Genomic DNA, 22964 nt, shown 5'->3' with positions numbered 1-22964 from the left:
TGTCCAAACCGTGGAGCAGGAGCTGACCTTCTTCCCGCAGGCTGCCTGCAGCCATCTCGAGCATCACCTTCAGAGGCTGAAGTTGCAGCGGCAGTGGGGCTTGCCCCGCAGGGTCCTGAAATCCCTGCTCTTGCTGGCGCCAGAGATGGGACCTCGCTCTGCTGAAGGGACGACGGTGTTGTCAGCGACAAGCTTTTCTAGCGAGCCCAGCTGCAAACTTGGCAGCAGACCTTGGGCTGAGGGGGCTATAGGGACGGAGCAGGACAATAAGGAGGGCCAAAGGGAGGTGGGGGCAGCCCCGTGTCAGACATGTCAAGGCTCCATGCTCAAGGGGGCGAGCTTGGAGAAGCTGCAGCAACACCTGGCTAAGAAATCTGTGGAAGTGCATTCGGCGCTTCCCCCTGCTGTCCCCAGACGTTCTTGGAGGCACGCCTCATGGTCCCTGAAGCAGCCTCTACCCAAGATGATCCCCCCAGGCCACAGGGATATGAAACCCCGGCATGCCTCCTTCGCCACCCTCAGCACAGAAGCGATCGATGGCTTAGAACTGGCCCTGCAAAGCCGCCATCTGGCATCTCTGTGGGGCCTGGGAAGATGCTGCGTCGAAGCCCTGGACGTGATGGTGCCCAGGCTGCCCTCCCACCCAGCGGAGCCCCGAAGCGCTGGTTTTGGACTCACAAAAGGACACCCCTTGTTCTTCCAGGGCTTGGACCCAGCAACCTTAGAACTGCACATCAGGAAGAAGAGGTTGCAGCACGAGTGGAGCTTGCCCATCCTCGTCCAGTTGTCCATCCAGGGCTTCATGCCAGGGTTTCCCCAGGCCTCTGCCTTCCGTCAGACTATGATGGATGTCCAAACCGTGGAGCAGGAGCTGACCTTCTTCCCGCAGGCTGCCTGCAGCCATCTCGAGCATCACCTTCAGAGGCTGAAGTTGCAGCGGCAGTGGGGCTTGCCCCGCAGGGTCCTGAAATCCCTGCTCTTGCTGGCGCCAGAGATGGGACCTCGCTCTGCTGAAGGGACGACGGTGTTGTCAGCGACAAGCTTTTCTAGCGAGCCCAGCTGCAAACTTGGCAGCAGACCTTGGGCTGAGGGGGCTATAGGGACGGAGCAGGACAATAAGGAGGGCCAAAGGGAGGTGGGGGCAGCCCCGTGTCAGACATGTCAAGGCTCCATGCTCAAGGGGGCGAGCTTGGAGAAGCTGCAGCAACACCTGGCTAAGAAATCTGTGGAAGTGCATTCGGCGCTTCCCCCTGCTGTCCCCAGACGTTCTTGGAGGCACGCCTCATGGTCCCTGAAGCAGCCTCTACCCAAGATGATCCCCCCAGGCCACAGGGATATGAAACCCCGGCATGCCTCCTTCGCCACCCTCAGCACAGAGGCGATCGATGGCTTAGAACTGGCCCTGCAAAGCCGCCATCTGGCATCTCTGTGGGGCCTGGGAAGATGCTGCGTCGAAGCCCTGGACGTGATGGTGCCCAGGCTGCCCTCCCACCCAGCGGAGCCCCGAAGCGCTGGTTTTGGACTCACAAAAGGACACCCCTTGTTCTTCCAGGGCTTGGACCCAGCAACCTTAGAACTGCACATCAGGAAGAAGAGGTTGCAGCACGAGTGGAGCTTGCCCATCCTCGTCCAGTTGTCCATCCAGGCCTTCATGCCAGGGTTTCTCCAGGCCTCTGCCTTCCGTCAGACTATGATGGATGTCCAAACCGTGGAGCAGGAGCTGACCTTCTTCCCGCAGGCTGCCTGCAGCCATCTCGAACATCACCTTCAGAGGCTGAAGTTGCAGCGGCAGTGGGGCTTGCCCCGCAGGGTCCTGAAATCCCTGCTCTTGCTGGCGCCAGAGATGGGACCTCGCTTTGCTGAAGGGACGACGGTGTTGTCAGCGACAAGCTTTTCTAGCGAGCCCAGCTGCAAACTTGGCAGCAGACCTTGGGCTGAGGGGGCTATAGGGACGGAGCAGGACAATAAGGAGGGCCAAAGGGAGGTGGGGGCAGCCCCGTGTCAGACATGTCAAGGCTCCATGCTCAAGGGGGCGAGCTTGGAGAAGCTGCAGCAACACCTGGCTAAGAAATCTGTGGAAGTGCATTCGGCATTTCCCCCTGCTGTCCCCAGACGTTCTTGGAGGCACACCTCATGGTCCCTGAAGCAGCCTCTACCCAAGATGATCCCCCCGGGCCACAGGGATATGAAACCCCGGCATGCCTCCTTCGCCACCCTCAGCACAGAGGCGATCGATGGCTTAGAACTGGCCCTGCAATGCCAACATCTGGCATCTCTGTGGGGCCTGGGAAGATGCTGCGTCGAAGCCCTGGACGTGATGGTGCCCAGGCTGCCCTCCCACCCAGCAGAGCCCCGAAGCGCTGGTTTTGGACTCACAAAAGGACACCCCTTGTTCTTCCAGGGCTTGGACCCAGCAACCTTAGAACTGCACATCAGGAAGAAGAGGTTGCAGCACGAGTGGAGCTTGCCCGTCCTCGTCCAGCGGTCCATCCAGGCCTTCATGCCAGGGTTTCCCCAGGCCTCTGCCTTCCGTCAGACTATGATGGATGTCCAAACCGTGGAGCAGGAGCTGACCTTCTTCCCGCAGGCTGCCTGCAGCCACCTCGAGCATCACCTTCAGAGGCTGAAGTTGCAGCGGCAGTGGGGCTTGCCCCGCAGGGTCCTGAAATCCCTGCTCTTGCTGGCGCCAGAGATGGGACCTCTGCCCAGAGGCAGTGGCCCCTCCGAAGGAGAAGCATGCAAGAGAGGGCAAAAAGTCAGAAAGGGGAGCTGGGAGCAAGGCCACCACTCTCCGTTCATCCCTGATGTCTCTATCAAAAATGGGTCCGAGAAATTCTCTCTCCTTGGTACCATCTTGGAGAAAAAACTCTTCTTGCAGGAAGGGTTGGCCAGCTGGGAGCTCAGCCACAAAAGACAAAAGGGAGAGACCGCTAGAGAAGAGCCCTGAAGCATCTCAGCCGCACATCCTAAAAGTACATTCAAGAGGGGAAAGAGACACCTAATGGATTGATACAAGTTACGAATGCAAACATCTTGTTCAATTTTTTTTTATTGTTGTAACTTATGTACATAGTCATACATTGAACCGTATACATCTATTTTTACCCCTTCCCTCCCACCCCCACCCCCACCCATTATATCTTCATATCTCTAACTGTGTGCACAGATTCTTCATTCGGGCTTGAATGCTTGGGTTGGCTTCCCCCTTTTCTACCCAGTGCCTATAACACGGCCATTTACTTGTAATCTTTTGACGCTTCTCCTCCCATGTCTCATCAGCAGTTATCTGTACAAATATATCCAATTGTACACGTTCAAAGACATAATTGTTCCATTTTTCCATTGTCCATTTATGCTTGTCCTTCCATCCCAATGTTATTACAGCCATTCCAGCTAAAATCATAATTTTATATAGATCTTGCTTATTTCCATCTACTCTTTTATTTCCCAATATTCCGGAGATAAGCAGATCCCTATTAACCTCTATATTAACTTGAAATAAACCAGACATTACCCTTATAATCTTTTGCCAATATTCCTTGACCACATTACACTCCCACCACATATGCGCACATATGCCTACTTCTTGACCACAATGCCAGCATTTAGGGCTCATTCCTTTAACTGTATACGATATCCGAGCCGGTGTTCTATACCATTTCCATATAAATTTCCTGGCCAATTCTTTATCCATTTTAATTTTATTTATACCTTTCATTATTTCTTGAATCGTTTCCTGATGAGATAAGCCTTCTCGCTCCCATTTATTCTGTATTATCCTTATCATCCTTTCCTTATCTCTTATCATTAATTTATATAACGCCCCTGCTAGCCCTTTCTCTTTTATTTGTCTTTTACTTAGTATATCATCCATTTCTGTTTCTGCCCCAATTATCTCCTCTACTTTTTCAGATTTAATTGACGCATATAATCCTTGCACCTCCAACCAGTATTGTTTTCCTGTTTTCTCCAGCAAGTTATTTTTTGCAACTAAAGTCCCACCTTCAACAAACAAATCTTTTAATCTATTAAATCCAAATTCTTCTAATTTCTTCCACCCACCAGTGTCTGTATATTCCTTATTTATGTATTTTAATGGAGTCCACTTTGAGTAAACCAGCATCCGTTTCCTATACCATCTTTTCCAGATACCTAGCACCGTTTTCCTTGGGCCAATCGCCTTCTTATAAGCCATCTGAACGTCCCTATGAAAGATCCCCTCTTCCTATTCTATTACTTATCTCATTCTCCATCCGAACCCATTTAACTCTATCATTATGCCCAATCTCTATTAAATATTTCAATTGAAACGCCTCATAATACAATTCCAAATTTGGTACCCCCCATCCCATCTCCTCCTGTGATGCATAATTTACTATATCTGGCGTCCTAGCCCTTTTGCTTCCAAAAACCCAGTTCTTAAGCACCTTATTCCAGGTTTTAAACCAATTTGTTCTTATCAGGAGCGCAATTACTTGAAATAAATATAATAATTTTGGCACCAGAAACATCTTAACTGCCCTAACCTTACCTAAGATAGAGAAGTTCTTATTTTTCCAAGCTCTCATATCTTTCTTAACCTTCCTCCATACTTCTTTATAATTCACATCTGGGATCCTGGCCACATTTTTAATAATATTCACTCCCAAGTATTTAATTTTTTTTCTCTTAGAGTCCATCCTTGTCATTTTTACTATTTCCTTCCTTTCTTCTCAGTTTACATCCCAAAATAAAATTTCAGACTTGTCCATATTGACTCCCAGACCAGACACCTCTTTAAAATCCTTCAAGAGATAATCAAGAGTTCTCTTACTTCCTCTAATGGGTTTACCAAAAATAATAAAATATCGTCTGCATACATATTTATTTTAATTTCCTCCTTACCCTTTTTATACCCTTGTATCCTTACTGAATTTCTTATCCTATCTGCCAGGTACTCCATACCCATCACAAATAGTAGTGGTGAGAGTGGGCAACCTTGTTTAACGCCTCTTTGTATATTGAATTGTTCCGAGACTCCATCATTCACCCTTACCACTGCCTTTCCCTCTTTGTATAATTCTTGAACCGCCCTCACAAAGTCTTCTCCTATTCCTGCCTTCTTCATAATATTCCATAAAAACATATGCCTTATAGTATCGAAGGCCTTATATACATCTAATTTCAGTAAAGCCAATTTCTCTTTTGAGAAATAGGGCTTTCGTATAGGGCGCCCTACATATCTTCCGTTTATGAAACCATATTGGTCTTCTTTGATTATGTTAGGCAGAACCGTTTCCAAGTGTTTTGCCAAAATCTTTGTAAATATTTTATAGTCTGCATTCAGTAAGCTGATTGGTCTATATGAACCCACCTCTGTAGGGTCCTTTTCCTATCACTACTATTTCAGCTAATTTCCACGTATCTGGAGCCCTTCCCCCTTCTAAAATATTATTGAATACTTTTTTCATTTCTGGGCCAATGATATCAATTGTTTCTTTATAAAAATCCATAGTAAACCCATCTAATCCCGGGGACTTCTTTCTCTTCAATGTTCTAACAGCCTCTACAATTTCCTCCAGAGAAATTTCTTCATTTAACCCTAGTCTATCATCTTCCTCAATCTTGGTTTCCAAACTTACTCTACTAATGCTTTTATTTTCCTCTTTATATAATATTTGGTAAAATTCCGCAAATTCCTTCCTTATTTCTTTAGAGCTTTCTGTAAGTGTTTTCCTTTTAGTCCTAATAGCTTTTACTCTCTGCTTATCCCTTCTTTTCTTTAAGTAATTTGCTAACCTCCTAGTTGATCTTACTGACGTACTCTGAAAATCATTCTTAATCATATTCTCTCTCTTCCGAATTGTAAACCAATCTAACTCTTCCAATTCTTGTTTTAATTTTCTTAACTGCCCCTGTCTACTTCTTAAATATTTGCTTTGCTGCTGTTGTGGGAGTGCTTCAATTTCTTTAATTTTCTTCTGCCTTCCCAGATACCATCCCCTCTTAATAAGTTTCTCTGTCACTATGCAATGCCCTCTTATGACTGCTTTAAATGCATCCCACACTATTGGGATCTCTCTCATACCACTGTTCTCTTTAAAGTACCAGCTGCTTTACATTCATTTCATACATTCATACATATTTGTGCAACTCTTTCAGGAACAAGAATAAGAACCTCATACAAAAAGTGCATTCATGAGTATTGCAACATGTCCGGGTGTAATAAAGTCAGTTTGAATTTAAATCCTTGCGTTGGTCTTTTTCCTTCTTTCTTATGACCTTTCCATGCACAAAGTAAACACAGAGGTGGGATGGATGTAGAAATCCTCCTCAGGCCCGATCTGGGGCTGGCTTGACGACCACAGATTTCGTGTCCTCTTCTATGGGAGCACTGCCTCTGCTACAATATTACAACATTACAGTTTTCAGCATCTTAACTTCCCTTAAAAGGCTACAACGTAATGCATGGCTTTACTTACGTTCCGTATGCTCAAAGTTTTTCACATTACATCAACCAGATTGGGCAGCCGTGTATTCCAGTGCGCGCCCCACTCATGAGCAGCAAAGCTAAAAATACTTTCATCTGTTAGGAATCCAATTAGTGGGTGACGTATGTGTTTTTTAAAAAAAATTATTGGTGAGTTTATATTCCATATTTAATACATACATTCCCATCATATCTAATTTACTCTAATCCCCACCCTTTTCCTCCCCCCTCCTTGTCGACTTCCAACAGCTTTCCAACTCTTAACCCTTCTTATTACTTAACTCGATTTCACTTATATTCTACAACACATATGTCTCCATGATATCTCTTACTCTAAGCATATTCAAATTCTTTTATATATATGCTATATTAAATCCACTAGTATATCCATTTTACTCTTCCTTAATTAAACTATATATTCTGGACAAAATTTTCTTAAACATAATGCTAGCTTAGATTATAATAGTTAAACTCCCCCCTTAATGGTAAAGTCACTTCTCTCTTCCATTTACAACATCACATTTTAATAATTCTCAAACTGCCACAGTTCTCCTTTCACATCCCATTTTTTTCCTAAGTATTGTTTCAATTTCCCCCAATCTTCACTATATTGTCCTGGATCAAGATCTTTAAGTTTTCTTGTCATTTTATCCATCTCCGCCATGTACAGCAATTTGTAAATCCAATCTTCTATAGTTGGTATTTCTTGTACTTTCCATTTCTGTGCATACAAAAGTCTTGCTGCTGTAGTCATGTAAAATAACAATGTTCTGTACTGCATTGAAACATCTTCCATTCCCAAGTTCAGTAGCAACAATTCTGGGTTCTTATTTATTTGGGTTTGTAGAATCTCATTAATTGCTTCAATTATATCTCCCCAGTATTGCTTAGCTACCTCACAAGTCCACCACATATGATACAGTGATCCTTCATGCTTTTTACATTTCCAGCTTTTGTCTGACATATTGGTATTTCCTAACACAATTTTCTTTGGTGTTAAATACCATCTATAAATCATTGTATATACATTCTCTTTAATATTCGTACAAGTTGAAATCTTCAATGTATTTTTCCACAAGTGCTCCCACGCCTCCATTGTTATTTCTTTATGAAAATTTATTGCCCACTTCACCATCTGGACTTTTACTGTTTCATCCTCCGTGTGCCATTTTAGAAGTACTTTGTAAATCTTTGAAATTTCTTTCTTGCCTTCTTGTAATATCACTTCTTCTAATTCTGAATTTTCCATTCTTATTCCTCCTTTTAAACAGTCCGAGTTGTAAAGATCTCTGATCTGCCTGTATTGAAACCATCCATAACAAGGAGACAGCTCTTCTTCTGTTTTTATTCTTAATATTGAAAGTTGTATTTGTGTTATCTCCTTGTAAGTTAGACGTTGCTGTTCATTGTCGACAGTTCTCGGATCTATTACTTCATACGGTACCACCCATGAAGGAATTCCATCTTCCATGTAAACCTTATATTTCTTCCAGATTGTGAAGAGGCTTCTTCGAATGTAATGATGCAAAAACATAGAATCCGCTTTTACTTTATCATACCACAAGTATGCATGCCATCCAAATATTTTTTTGTGTCCCTCCAAAGCCAGCAATTTACGGTTTTTTAAAGTTATCCAATCTTTTAACCATGCCAGACATATTGCTTCATAGTATAGTCTTATATTGGGCAGTTGCAAACCACCTCTTTCCTTCGCATCCTGTAATACTTTCATTTTCACGCGTGGTTTCTTGCCTGCCCACACAAAGTCTGAAATTTTCCTTTGCCATTTATCAAATTGTTTAGAGTCTCGAATAATTGGAATTGTTTGCAACAAGAACATCACAGGCGGTAAGACATTCATCTTTACTGCTGCTATTCTTCCCAACCATGATAGATTCAGTTTATTCCATTTTATCAAATCTCTCTCTATTTGTATCCACAATTTCTCATAGTTGTTTTTAAATAAATCTATATTTTTCGCAGTCAGTTCAATGCCAAGATATTTTACTTTGTTAGTTACCTCACAGTCCGTTATCTCCATTAGTTCTTGCTGCTTCTGCTTAGTCATATTCTTACATAATATCTTCGACTTCTTTTTGTTCACATAAAATCCAGCCAAGTCTCCAAACTCCTTTATTTTCTCTATTACCTTTGGCATGTTCTCAATTGGATCATCTACTATGTCATCCGCAAATGCTTGCTCTGACGTAGGAAAATTCCTTTATTTTTATGCCTCGGATTGTGTCGTCCTCTCGTATTTGAATCATCAATATTTCCAAAATCAAAATGAACAACAATGGAGACAGAGGGCAGCTCTGTCTTGTACCTTTACTTATTTTCAATTTTTTGGTCAAATCATCATTCACTACAATCGCTGCACTTTGGTCTCTATAAATTTCTTTAACCGCTTGTATGAACTTTTCTCCCATTTGCAGCTTTTCCATAGTGGCAAACATAAAGTCCCAGTTCAGGTTTTCAAATGCTTTTTCCACGTCCACGAAAAAGAAACCAATTTCCCTATCACAGTGCTTGTCATAGTATTCAATAGCGTTTATTACTGTCCTTAAGTTGTCTTTACTTTGTCTATTAGGTAAAAATCCAGCCTGTTCTTCTGCAATAAATTCCAACAACCATCCCTTTAGCCTTTCCGCCAAAACTTTTGCAAATATTTTATAGTCATTATTCAGCAACGAAATTGGCCGATAATTTTTAACATTGGTCAAGTCCTGTCCGTCTTTCGGAATCAGTGATATATTAGCTTCGTTCCATGAATCAGGAATCTTTTGGCCTTGCATAACTTCGTTCATTACCTCTCTCAAAAAAGGTGCCAATTCGTTAGTCATCATTTTGTAGAACTTTGCCGTTAATCCATCCGGTCCCGGTGCTTTCCCTAATTTCGTTGATTGGATGGCCTCTTTTATTTCTTCCTCTGTCACTTCCCTGTTTAATTTTTCTTTCCATTCTTCTGACATCGTTGGAAGTTTCATTCTCTCCAAATATTCCGCTATTGAATCTCTATTCACATCTTTTTTTCTGGTACAATTTTGCATAAAATTTATAAAAAGCTTTACTAATAGCTGATTGGTCCAATAATGTTCTGTCTTCTTCTCGAATCTTAATTATAGTTTTCTTCTCTTTTTTCTTTTTTAGTTGCCAAGCTAAATATTTGCCAGGTTTGTTTGCACCCTCAAATATTTTTTGATTCATTTTTTTCAAGTTCCACTCCAGTTCTTTATTATTCATTGCCATCAATTGCTCCTGCAGTATTTTTATATCCTGATATATTCGCTTCTTCCCTGGTCTTTTCTTAAGTTGCATCTCTTTGGCTTTAATTTTTTCCGTTATTTCCTTTCTCTTTTGACATATGTGTTAAAGCTATATTCCACCCTGATGCAAAATACAGCAAAGACAGCTCTCAAATAGACATGGGATCACAGAATTGTACCAGGCGGTGGCGCCATAGGACTTCTTATGTCTTTCCCTTACAAATAACAATTTAGGGATAATTCATTGTTCAGCCCCTTTGGTTTAACCATGTTCAGTCTGAAGATCCAGGAGGATTCCCGGCGGAGTAGAAATGTTTGTTGAGATGTGTCCACTACTTCCAACACAGCTACTTGGAAAGCATTATCCAAATGTTTTTGTTCCTTAAAGTGCACTGTCAAAGGTGCTTCCTGTACATCATTCCAGATCCTTGAAATATGTTCAAGGACTCTAACTTTCAGGGGTCTGGTGGTACGCCCTACGTATACTAGTTGGCATGGGCACTGAAATGCATAAATCACATTTTTGGTGTTGCAATTAGCAAAGTGGGTAATAACACACTTATTTCCATTAAGTATGTATTCCTTGCCTTCCCATAAATTCCTACATATTCAGCAATGGCCACATTTGAAATTTCCTACAGGATGGTGCAGGGAGATCTGCTTGGTCCAGATATCTGCTCTAACCAGATGGTCTTTCAGGTTTCTGGTCCTTCGAAGACCAAAAAAGGTAACTGCTCACACCCCTCTATACTAGAAATTAATTTCCAGTGACGTGTGATTATTCTTTTAATGTTATTACTCAGCGGGGTATAGTCCATGGACCATATGATTCTATTTGGTTGGCCCTGGCTCTTAACGTTAAAGAGAGAGCCTCTATCAGTAATCCTTGCCCTCTCCCATGCTCTTTTCAAAACCCTCATTGGATTACTTCTCCTTGAGAAATTATTACAAAGAATGTTGCCATCCCGTTCGAAATCTGAAGAGGTGGAGGAGTTACGTTTTATTCTTAAGAGCTGACTGAATGGTATATTCTCCCGCAAATGTTTGAGGTGAAAGGAGCTAAACTCCAAAAAAGAGTTCCTATCTGTCTCCTTATGGAAGGTCTTACACTTGATTTTGTTGTTTTCTCTGTATGTGATCACATCCAAATAATTAATTTCTGTAAGGCTGTATTTCCCACTGAATTGCACATTGGAATCCCTCCCGTTCACTCAATGGCAAAAGTCCTCCACTTGTGTCATATTCTCAAAAATGAGGTAGAGATCGTCAATAAAACAGAAATAAGTAACTATATTGCCCCGAAAGGGGTTAGAAGTACTCAAAATGTGTTCATTTTCCCACTTATGCATAAACAAATTCGCTATGCTGGGTGCCGCGGGGCCTTTCGTTTGAAAATAAAAAGAGTCTCCAAACTGGAAATAATTCTTCTCTAAAGCAATATCTAATAACTGTAATATGAAGTACATACAAATCCCGCCTACCCTCCAGGGCCTCCTCCACAACTAGTCTGGCACTCTCGTGGGGAATGATGGTATATAGGGACACGACATCTAGGGTGAGAAAGCCACTCTCTCCGCTTATAGGCATGTTCTCAATCCGTTGAATAAAGTCCCCAGTGTCCTGAAGGAGAGGTTGTATTTTACTTACTGCCGGCTGTAGTGCACCATCTACCAGGATGGAGAGAGGTTCCAGGACCGGCCCGCACACAGACACTATCGGACGTCCTGGAGGTGGAAAGATCTTCTTATGTACTTTGGGCAACACATAGAAGAGAGGGACCCTGGGGGTGGGGACCTGTAATCCCTTGTAAAGTGACTCATCTATGTCCCCCATCTCCCTGCCCTCATGAAGGACTATTTTTATGATGTTTTTAATTTGTTCAGTTGGGTCCCTGTCAATGCGCATATAGTTAGACGTATCCTGTACCTGTCTCATAACTTCTTGAGTATATGTGTCCATGTCCAAAATAACTATACCTCCTCCTTTATCCGCCGGCTTGATTACAATAGTCTGATCTTCTCCTAGGGCTTTAAGTGCTCTCCTCTCTATTGTGGATAAATTTTGCCAGCTGTGATGTGGCTTCTGCTCAAGCTCATTAATATCCCTATTGATATACTCGAATGTATCAATTCTATGGTCACTCACAGGTGGCATGAACGTGGAGCCAGATTTGAGCCGTTTAGGGAGTTTGGAAGTGTAGTCAATGTTCTCCTGTCCTGGTGAGCCAAAAAAGGCCCTCAACTTGATTAATCTAATAAGCTTGAAAGTATCCAATATGGTTTGGAACGGAACATATCTAGGAGTAGGTACAAATCCTAAACCCTTATTGAGTACCTGCTGTTCTATGCGACTCAATGGGCGTTTGGACAGATTGAAAACTAAATTTTCTGGCAACCCCTGTAATAAGGTCTCTTTTTGCCCCTCCCTAAAAAAGGTTGTCTGTTAAATGTAGGGACACTCCTGTTCCTAAGGTGTCTAGTGCTTGTTCCCTCATCCCCGGAGCTGTCTGATGCTCCGGAGGTTTCCAGATCAGAAAAAGTTTCGACAGGATCAGCCCAAGTGACCTTACATTGGGGATCCCTCTTCGATGTATTTATTTCCCACCAATTATATACTCTATTATTTGCATAGTCCAGGGTATCTCGTTTGTATTTTTTAATTTTGATTTCTTTAGTTTTAGTTTCAAAAAGGTGTACCTCCTGCTCTATTTCTTTAAGTTTAACCTCAAATTCTGTCGTAGATTGAATAGATTCTAAAGTCTTCTGCACTTCCTTAGCTACCTCCTCACTTTCCTTCTTGCATCTCCTGAAAATGAGAAGCGTCAGGTCCAGGCTGCATTTATTCAAAATTGCAGCCCAGTCGGTTTTGAATGCTTCATCGGAGCCAAACATCCCTGGTGGTTTCTGTATTCTAAGACCCCGTGGCACACGTAGAGCCTTATAATAGTCTGATAATGTAGCCACATGCAAGTCATATTTAGTTTTCTTGCACTTGAGAAAGCTCAATGACTCCCAATCTGTAGTAACGACACGAGACCGAGATCTGGATGCAAAGTCTGTCCCTCCAAAGATGGAGGCGAGAGTTTTATTAGCTTGTATTCAGGAAGTCCCGGATACCCAAATATGGCTATAGCAACAGTTACAAGTTACACATTCCATTCTCAGCCAACTAAGCAAAATATGCTGTGATCAGATTTTTGTCTTATCTAGGAAGAATAACGGAAAGAAAGGTACATCATGAGCTTCTGAGCACAGAAGAATATTACTTAGAGTATATGGGAATGTTGTGCTCTGTGAATGATGAGAGAACAAGATGAAACATGTTACTCCCTGATTCCTGTTGTGGTGTGCTAACTGACCAGAAATCAGGGATGTAGAAATGTAAAGAGCAATTAATGAAGGCTGTGTGGCATGCCTACTCCGGCCTACACTTCACTCTTTTTTATTTATTTAATTAAAGTGGCAACAAAGGGCCGTTCTCTGCATCATTCCAAGAGCAGTCATTTTCCTCATCCTCATAACAGGACATAAGCCAAGAGGCTGGGATATTAGACACTGAAGTGGTAACTGAATATGCAGCAGGATGTGGTTTTGGAATTATTAAAGCAATAAGTGAAGGAATGCATTGAAGACAACAACAGCTTACTAGAAGCACTATCAGAGCATATGCACCATATTGTACAATGATACCTAAGAGGCCACTTGGCAGCCAGCTCCATAGAGCTTTCCACCAGGAGGGTAAAACATCTTCTTTATGGAAGTTTTGTAAGTGAGATAGTTGTTGCAGTTGCTTGCTTACAGTTTTAGAATTATCAGACAAATTAAAATAACACATATTCTTTACAGATTCACAGTTAATAGCAGCTCTATTGTCTAAAACAGCATTGCAAAGTTCTTGTTGCTCAGAATTTAGTGCTGCTAAAGCTACAGAGGTGGCATTAATAGTTTTTGCTAAGTTGCAAGCTAAGGGTCTTAAATTGTTAGCATTAAGTATAGCAAGAGCTGGAACCCCTATCAGAGAGGCTCCTAAAACAACAGTTTCAACTTTATTAACAAGAAAGGTTTCTTCAGAGCATGTAGCATCAAGAGTAACCGAGTGATATTCACGAGAGGCAGTAAGCATGGCTTTGGAAGGTACAGCAATAGCTAAACGACTTAAACAGCAAAGAGAATCAGACAAATTAGCAGGTATGTAATTAAAAGTTCTTGAGCCACAGGTAAAGAACCAACCTGGAGGTAATTGAGTATATGCATATGCAAAAGAAACATTTTCTGTTTTTGAACAATTAAGAACATTTGGTCCTACAGAAAGACAGTGAGGTTTGGATTTGTGCTTGGTGCAGTTCACTATTTGAGCGCAGACAGTTTGATTTTGTGATGAATTGGAAGCTACATAAGGAGTGTAAAGAGACATTGCAAACAATGGAAGTCGGGGCACAGTTGGACCCCAATCATACATTTGAGTATATTTCATGTTACTACTGTTTAAAGATGTATCATTCAAAAGCAAGGCGAAAAGTTCATGTCATTTTTTTTGCTGCAGGCAAAAGTTGGAACTGTTCACTTGTGCAGCAAGCCGTTTCCACAAATTGTATTGAAGACAGTCCTGCAGAGGCTGGGTGTCAGCGTGTACAGTCATTGGCAGAAAACAGAGAAGCACACACAGAATGAGTGTAGAATTGGCAGTAATAACTGCAAAGATGGCAGCACGATTGTCCAAAGCAGCACGTCTGAGCTCTATGAGTTCAGCATTCAGGGCAGCAATTACAATAGAAGTTGCATTCATTGTCTTAGTCAGGCTACAAGCTATTTTGCTAAGAGTTCGATGGTTCACAATGGTGAGCACTGGAAGACCAACATAGAGAGGCTGCAAGGGCCAAGGCCTCTCATCACTTGGGAGATTCACTGTAGAGTCACAGCTGGAATCTAGCATAGCACTTTTCAACAGAGGAGCAATTAATCCGCAGACTCCTCAAGGCAAAAGTTGTGAGACATTAAGTTGTGAGGAAGAAAACAGCACGGCACGCAAGGAACAAGAAGCGAATTGGCAGTCTGAAGCTTTTTCCATCTCTGGTTGATTGCCATGATGCCATGAGCTGGCTGGATACACCTGGTAGGGACCCACAAAGGACCTGTGGGTGACAAAACAGAAACATACCCTTTTCCCCACGTTAACAGGGGGACTGGCCCCTGCCAGGTCTTATCTGGCAGGCTTCAATAGTACACCTGCAGAGTAGGTAACTGTGGTTTCTGCCAGAAATGTCTATCAGAGGCAGAAACATTTGAGGCAGCAGCTTGTGGCTGCGAAAAATTAAGCTGATTATACGTGAATAAACATTTATGAATTTTGGTTGTTGGGGGTTTTCCGGGCTGTATTGCCGTGGTCTTGGCATTGTAGTTCCTGACGTTTCGCCAGCAGCTGTGGCTGGCATCTTCAGAGGTGTAGCTGCTGGCGAAACGTCAGGAACTACAATGCCAAGACCACGGCAATACAGCCCGGAAAACCCCCAACAACCATCGTTCTCCGGCCGTGAAAGCCTTCGACAATACATTTATGAATTTGCTGCATAGTCATTCCCAGCGTTGGTAGTTGGGACCCTCCTCCCCCCTTGTTTTATTTGTTTAGAGAGGAGGGTTGTAATAGAGCGATTGGCATGTTTTACAATCGCCTGACCTGTAGAATTGAAAGGGATTTTATGAGTAAGAACAATGTCTGAGCCACTTGGAAAGAGTGGCTGGCAAGCTGAGAGTCAAGCATCTCCCACCTCAGGAATGTTCACTAACTTAGCTTTGTTTGTGGAAGTGAGGGGGAGAGGGGGGGTGAGAAGAAAGCAGGCTGGCTGGGCGCTGCCTGAATATGTTGAAGTGGTGATGAGAGAAATGTTATCTGTGAATAAGAGTCAGAGAGGATAGCTGTGCGTAAAGCCTTATAAGAGATCTGTGTGAATGAGTTTGGATTAAGTAACTTTAAGAATTAAGAACTACTTTTATGAAAACAATATGCTTTTTGAAAAATAAACATTTAATTTCGTTTTGTTGTATTCTAAAGTAACTGTCAGTGTTATATCCCAGGAGATGGGAAAGAACATGAGAAGCAGTTTTACCCCTCTGAGGGGTGGTCTAATAGAGAATTCTAAGTCTACCTCATGAAGAATAGAGACTCCCCTTTCCATGGTGGGAATCTTTACTAGAAACTAAGTGGTTACATGCAAATAAGTAACACAAACAGTTGAACTTTTATTTCTTTTGACTGAGAGTAAACTCTTGCTAAAGAGCTGCTTTAGAGATTTAAGATTTTAAGGAGAACTTACAGACCCATGCTGTAATTCACTTGGAGTTTCAGTGAGAAAGACAGACTAGAAATAATGTGAATAATTAAGAAACAGACAACCAATCAAACCAAAGAAGTTTTTTGAGGCAGATGACAGAGAGCTTTCAGAAAATTTTTTGGCTTTGTGTACTTTGATACCAGGATTTCTGTTGCTCCTACAAGGCAGAAGATTTTTAGATAGAAGGTTGTGGAGAAGAGGGAAAGCTGAGCGGTGCTGGAGGAAGCAACTGCACCTCAGCATACTTTGGTGAACAGTCCTTAGATAATTGAGCTGAAGGAGGGACTAGCTTACATTCCGAAGCCTTTGGAGAAGAGGAATTTAACAGGGTGTTTGTTGGCTGAATCTGAGGTGGTTTCTCCGGGGATTCCCTGACCGGCGTTTCAGGTTTAGGAACCTCGGCAGCAGGTGCTGAAGAAGCAGATGCCGAAGGAGGCAGGATATGGCAAGGAGGATATTGAGGAGGAAAAGTAAGAAGAGATCTTGGAGGCTTAGATAAAAGCAGACCAAAGCACTCCACTGCATGGTGACATTGGTGCCAAGTGTGCAGCAATTGAACAGGTGCCCTAGGTTCTGTATATAAAAATTTGCCCACCTTTTTCCAAGTTTTGAGCTTCAAAGATCCAGCCTCCGGATAAGCCGGACAATGAATAGCTAGGTGGCGCAAGAGACATGTAATGTGCTAGATCCTCCAGACTTTTTAACTAAAAAACATAATTCTTTCACATGCCTTTGCTGAGGCAGTGTTAAAGAACTTCCCATGCTTACCAGTTGATAAGGGGCCGCAGAAGCGACGGAGTGCACTCAAAGGGGCCTATTCCAGGCGCTGGTAGATGGGGGAGGGTCCCTGGCTGCTCGGGCACCAGATGTAGTAACGACACGAGACCGAGATCTGGATGCAAAGTCTGTCCCTCCAAAGATGGAGGTGAGAGTTTTATTAGCTTGTATTCAAGAAGTCCCGGATACCCAAATATGACTATAGCAACAGTTACAAGTTACACATTCCATTCTCAGCCAACTAAGCAAAATATGCTGTGATCAGACTTTTGTCTTATCTAGGAAGCATAACGGAAAGAAAGGTACATCATGAGCTTCTGAGCATAGAAGAATATTACTTAGAGTGTATGGGAATGTTACGCTCTGTGAATGATGAGAGAACAAGATGACCAGAAATCAGGGATGTAGAAATGTAAAGAGCAATTAATAGAGGCTGTGTGGCAAGAGAGAACAAGATGAAACATGTTACTCCCTGATTCCTGTTGTGGTTTGCCAACTGACCAGAAATCAGGGATGTAGAAATGTAAAGAGCAATTAATGGAGGCTGTGTGGCATGCCTACTCCAGCCTACACCAATCGCTCATGGGGGAAGTAGTGGACTCATTCATAATGGACGTCATACCCGCCAGAATTTCATCTTGTTCCTCTGATGAAAAAGCTAGAACCTCTTTATAAGAAGCCATATCGTACAAAACAGAAAAAAGGAGGGATGGCAAACCCCGTTATAACCTGGTAGGCTGGGAGGGACAAGCCCATGGGGAATACAATGAAACATTGCTTACAAAATGCTAAATTTTTAAAGTGCCAGTGCTATATAATTCATACATTCATACATATTTGTGCAACTCTTTCAGGAACATAAATAAGAACCTCATACAAAAAGTGCATTCATGAGTATTGCAACATGTCCGGGTGTAATAAAGTCAGTTTGAATTTAAATCCTTGTGTTGGTCTCTTTCCTTCTTTCTTATGACCTTTCCATGCACAAAGTAAACACAGAGGTGGGATGGATGTAGAAATCCTCCTCAGGCCCGATCTGGGGCTGGCTTGACAACCACAGATTTCGTGTCCTTTTCTACAGGAGCACTGCCTCTGCTACAATATTACAACATTACAGTTTTCAGCATCTTAACTTCCTTTAAAAGGCTACAACGTAATGCATGGCTTTACTTACGTTCCGTATGCTCAAAGATTTTCACATTACATCAACCGGATTGGGCGGCCGGGTATTCCAGCGTGCGCCCCACTCATGAGCAGCAAAGCTAAAAATACTCTCATCTGTTAGAAGAAGTACTTAAAGAAAAACGCTTTATCAGGGTAATGGACATGTATGACAAAGAAGGTCAACTTAAACCTTTACAAACGATGATAGAAATGATAGGAAAACAATATTGGTTGAAACTGATGAGATTATATAGTGTAATACGAAAGCAACAGCAAATGGGGGAAAGGGGTTTGGAGGAAATTGTAGATGTATTGTATAAAGAGAAAAGGAAGACAAGTAAAGGGCTAGCTGGTAAGATATATAAAATAATGACCACCAACGAGGACTCAATAATTAAACGTCTCCAGGAGAAATGGCATAGAGAAGGGCTGACCTCAGAAATAACCTTAAAAAAATTAATGGCAGGGGTGAAAAAGATTAAACTGGATAAATTTAGAGAAATGGAGTTGAAATGCTTTACGAAATGGTATAGGACACCAGCTCAACTAGCCAATATGTTACAGGGGATGAGTTCGAATTGCTGGCATTGTAATCAAGCTAAAGGCTGGTATTCGCATATGTGGTGGCAATGTGATAGAGTGCAGATGTTTTGGAAGAAAGTATTGGATAGGATAAAAGATAAGATAGGGGTATCAATACCAATAGATATCAACCTAGTGACATTGGGTATCTTAAAGCCTGAGAAAATAGAAAGTAAATATCAGGAGGTTCTCAAGGCGATGATACTAGCTGGGAAAGCCGTGATAGTATTGGGATGGGAAAATGAGAGCAAATAGACTATGGAGAATTGGAATAGTTATCTTTTTGAATTTATACAATCAGACATTGTGGCTTCTCTTACCGAAGAGAAGACCTGGGAGGAAAAGAAGAGTTTGATTACAAAGAAATGGTCACCTTATTTTGACTGGATTATGGAGGAAGAAGCCAAGAAGGATATTAATTGAATGCTTTGGACCTTGTGCCCGTGGCTGAAGCAATGACAGAAGAAGATTAGGGGAGGGAAGGGAGGGAGGGGAGGGTAAGGGAAAGGAAAACCTGTATAACACTACTGGGGAGTTTATCTTGTAAAAATTGTTGGTTAAAATAAAAGGAACAGGTAAAAAAAAAAAAGATCAGTAACGTCAAAAAAAAAGAGACAAAACTTTTAAAATACTATCCATCATCCCATTCTAAGTTTATTCCTTGACTTCCTCCGTGCACATATGTTTTCAACTGATTTGTAACTCTTACTTCCCCCCTCCCCCTCCCCACCTGAGACTCGAGTAGAGATCTCTGCGAACTCTGTCTCATGGTAACCTTGGAGGCCCACGTTCCTCCCCCATCCCTCCTGGAACACTAAGAATACCACACCTTGTCTTAACAAAAAGCCTGTTTTATATATCCCTGTGTATACTTTGCTTTTTACTTATTACTACCCCCCAGTCCCTTTCTTTTTCCCCCCTCTCCTTCTCTTGCACTGGAGATTCTCCCTGCTCATTTTGTACATCCTCCTCCACACTTGAAAGCTCTTGCTCACTCTGTTCTTGCAATCCAACGCCCAAATCTGCCAACATTTTCCTTGCTTCTTCTGGGTCCCGAGCAGAGTGTTTCCTACCATCTCTGAACACCAACAGAGTTGCTGGATATACCCAGGTGAAAAGAATTTTGTCATTAAACAAAGCTTGCGCAAATTGCTGCATACGTCTTCTGGCTTGTAGTGTTTCCTGGGAGAAATCCTGTCGCACTATAACCTTTCGATCTTTGAACTGAAGGTCTGTCTTCTGCCGCAAAGATTTATAGATCTGATCTCTTATCTTCTCTCTTGCAAATGCCACTATAACATCTCTGGGGGCTCCAGCCCCTCTCCTTGGTGTAACAAGCCGATGTGCTCTCTCTGTTTCGTCTTGCTTAATCCGAATTCCTTGCTCCTTGAGCCAGTTCAACATGATTTCTTCCAAGTCCTTATTCTGAATATCTTCTGCAATTCCAGCAAATTTTAGGTTTCGTCTGTGTTGTCTATCATTCATCCGGGCAATCCTTTTTGTCAAAGTCTCAATCTTATCTTCATTTGCCTCAGCTAATTCTTTAGCATGCTCTGCTGTTTTCTTAACCTTTTCCACAGCCGTCATCATTCGTCTCATCTCTGCCTTTAGATCCTGCATGTCAGCCCTTACATCAGCTTCCGAGCCCTGGATCATCTCCCCCAGCTCCTTCAACGACTTTGCCACCTTGTTAGACGTTCGTAGATAAGAAGGAGCTTTCGAGCAGTGAAAAGATATTACTCACCCCAGTCCCAGGTTTGAAGACAGCTCCTACAGTCTATTTAACCTCTGGGAGGGTGTCCTTCATTATCAGTTTACTTTAAGTTCGTTTTTTTAGGCTTTTAATTTATGAGTTCAAAGAGCGACGCGAGTGAGCGTCTACCCACTTCAACGCATGCGTAGATCTCCCACATCTTGTTCAAATTCAATAAAGATCTATATCTGTTAATTTAGGGCATAATTGCACAAGTCTCATTCAATGCCTTGTTTGAATAAACATTCCAGTAATAAATTCTAAAGGAAGTTTGCTTATGCTGAAAAGTCAAACTGAAATACTAAACTGGGGGCTTTTATTCTGGGAAAAGAGGTGGTAGAAATGAGGGGAACTGACCTCTGTCTGGAGATCAAGGGGGCTGGGCCACCAGAGACGTGAATATTTTTGAGAGGTGCTGGAACTCGGGTCCCCTGAGTTCCAGCTGAAAAAACACCCTGGCTACACCCGAGTAAGCACAAAGCATGTACAATTGATGGAGATCTGAACCCTTCATCCTGTATATGGAAGTGAGAAGTTGAGTTCTGAAAGTTTTTCTCTAGCTCGAAAATAATAGTAAGAAGCTTGTGTTATGAAAAAGAGATATAAGGCAGGCTAACATTCTGATGCTCGAACTGGATGCTCCAGGCTAGCCTGATCTTGGAAGCCAAGCAGGGTTGGCCTTGGTTAGTACTTGGATGAGAGACCCCCAAGGGAGTGAGTGTTCCTACACAGAGGCAGGCAATGGAATAATGCTAGAGCTGGGCATGAACCAGGAAAATGGAGGTTTGCTGTGGTTCGTGGTTCTTTGCGTTTCACAAACCACAAACCAGTATGAAATTGGCTGGTTCACGAACCGGTTCATTGGGTTTGTGAATATGTCACTTCTGGGGCAGCAGAAGATCTGCAGAAAGCCCATCCCCCTGTTGTCTAGGAAACTGATTGATCAGCACCAGGCTGTCTGCAGTGACGAACCGTGGTTCGTCAGAAATGACCTCCAATGAACCATCAGTTCACGAACCAAAAAACAGCCTGGTTTATGATGAACTTTGGTTTATATTTTAGTTCGTGTCTGCCTCTAAATATCACATCAGTTTGCTTTGTGCCTTGAAAACTCTATAGGTTCACAACGTTGGCTATGTACTGATGGCACACAGAGTTTTGACATATCAAAAGCTACCTATCTGGAAGCACAACTTGTTTCTTTTTCTCCATGCCTCTATCCCATCCTACTCTCCTTATTTGGGCAACAGACGATGGCACAGTGGTACGGCACCTGCTTTCACACCACTACTGATGGTGCATGGCAGAGACCTTGCACTGCCAAGTTTGCAGTTTATGTCATATCGTGACATCTTTTTGGGGTCGCTGTTGTTTTTGCTGAGAACGAGACCTCCCCACCCAATAGAAAAGGTAGAGATCAAAGGATTAGCCACATCAGTATGGAAACCAAGGCTTACTCTGCTTATTTCCACCCTCTGCATCCACAGTGTACCTTGAGCTTCAAAGCCCTCTCTCACTGGGGGCAGCCAGGGCAGCAGGGATGGATTCTGGTGCCTCCTCCTAAGCAATGACACATCGTGTGTGTTTGCACTATAATGTGGCAGAAAGTTTTCAGGTGCACCATCAAATGTAAGCTACTGCCCTATGACCCCCTTTGCCTATAGAAAGCCCCAGCCTCACCCCCTTTCATCTCCAGTTAAACGGTCTCAGGCAGCTGGTATGGAGAACTGAGCCAGGGCTGCCAGCTCTGGGCTGGGAAATTCCTGGAGAAGCCTGGGGAGGGTGGGGTATGGGGAGGGGAGAGATGTCAGTGAGGTATAAGGTCATAGAGCCCACCTTCCAAAGCAGCCATTTTCTCCAGGGGAACTGATCTCTATGGCCTGAAGATCAGTTGTAACTCCAAGAGATCCCCAGACACCACCTGGAGGTTGGCAACCTTAAAGTGAGCTGCTGTGCGTCAGGATACACAACATGAGCAAGGTGGATCAGAGGGCTGGGGTTTGCTGTGGCCAGCAGAAAGGAGGACCGGCCAGCCTCACTAGGGGGCCCTTGAGTGCTGCAGCCAGGTGGCTTTCCTCCCCAAACCGGACAGGGCCTTTCCCCCCTTTAGGCACACGCTCCAGGCCCAGTGTGAGGATCACTGGAGTGCCAGAGGCCAGGTGAGCTGGCTGGCTGGCTGGCTGGCTGGCTGCTCCCCCGGGGCGCACTGCACAGCACAGCAGGCCAGGCAGGCAAGTGGGACAGCCGCTCCTTGGGAATGGGGCAGGTCAGCCTATGTGCTTTCCCGGGCACATCACGGGCATGCTTGCAGGCTTCTGGTATTTCAACTTTGTTTCCCCAGAAGGTCTGTAAAAATAATCTGGATTGTCCAGGGAAAACTGGACGCTTGGTGATCCTATGTAGGTTTTGGATAGTCATCAACCCCAAGATCTCCAGAGGTGGGTTTTTCAAGAACAAATATGCTTGGGGGGGCAGGAGACCCTTGTACCCCAGGCTAGATCTTTGCCACCAATTTCTTCTGACTGACCCTAAGCCGAGGAAATAATGTTTCCAGCCATACTGGGTGTTAATCAAGAAGTCAGCCCTGTGAGGTAGGCCACCTGAATACAAAAAATACTGTTAACT

The sequence above is a fragment of the Eublepharis macularius genome, chromosome 2 (genome assembly GCF_028583425.1).
Source record: "Eublepharis macularius isolate TG4126 chromosome 2, MPM_Emac_v1.0, whole genome shotgun sequence".
NCBI lineage: Eukaryota > Metazoa > Chordata > Lepidosauria > Squamata > Eublepharidae > Eublepharis > Eublepharis macularius.
Note: the sequence above shows the minus strand (reverse complement) of the source record.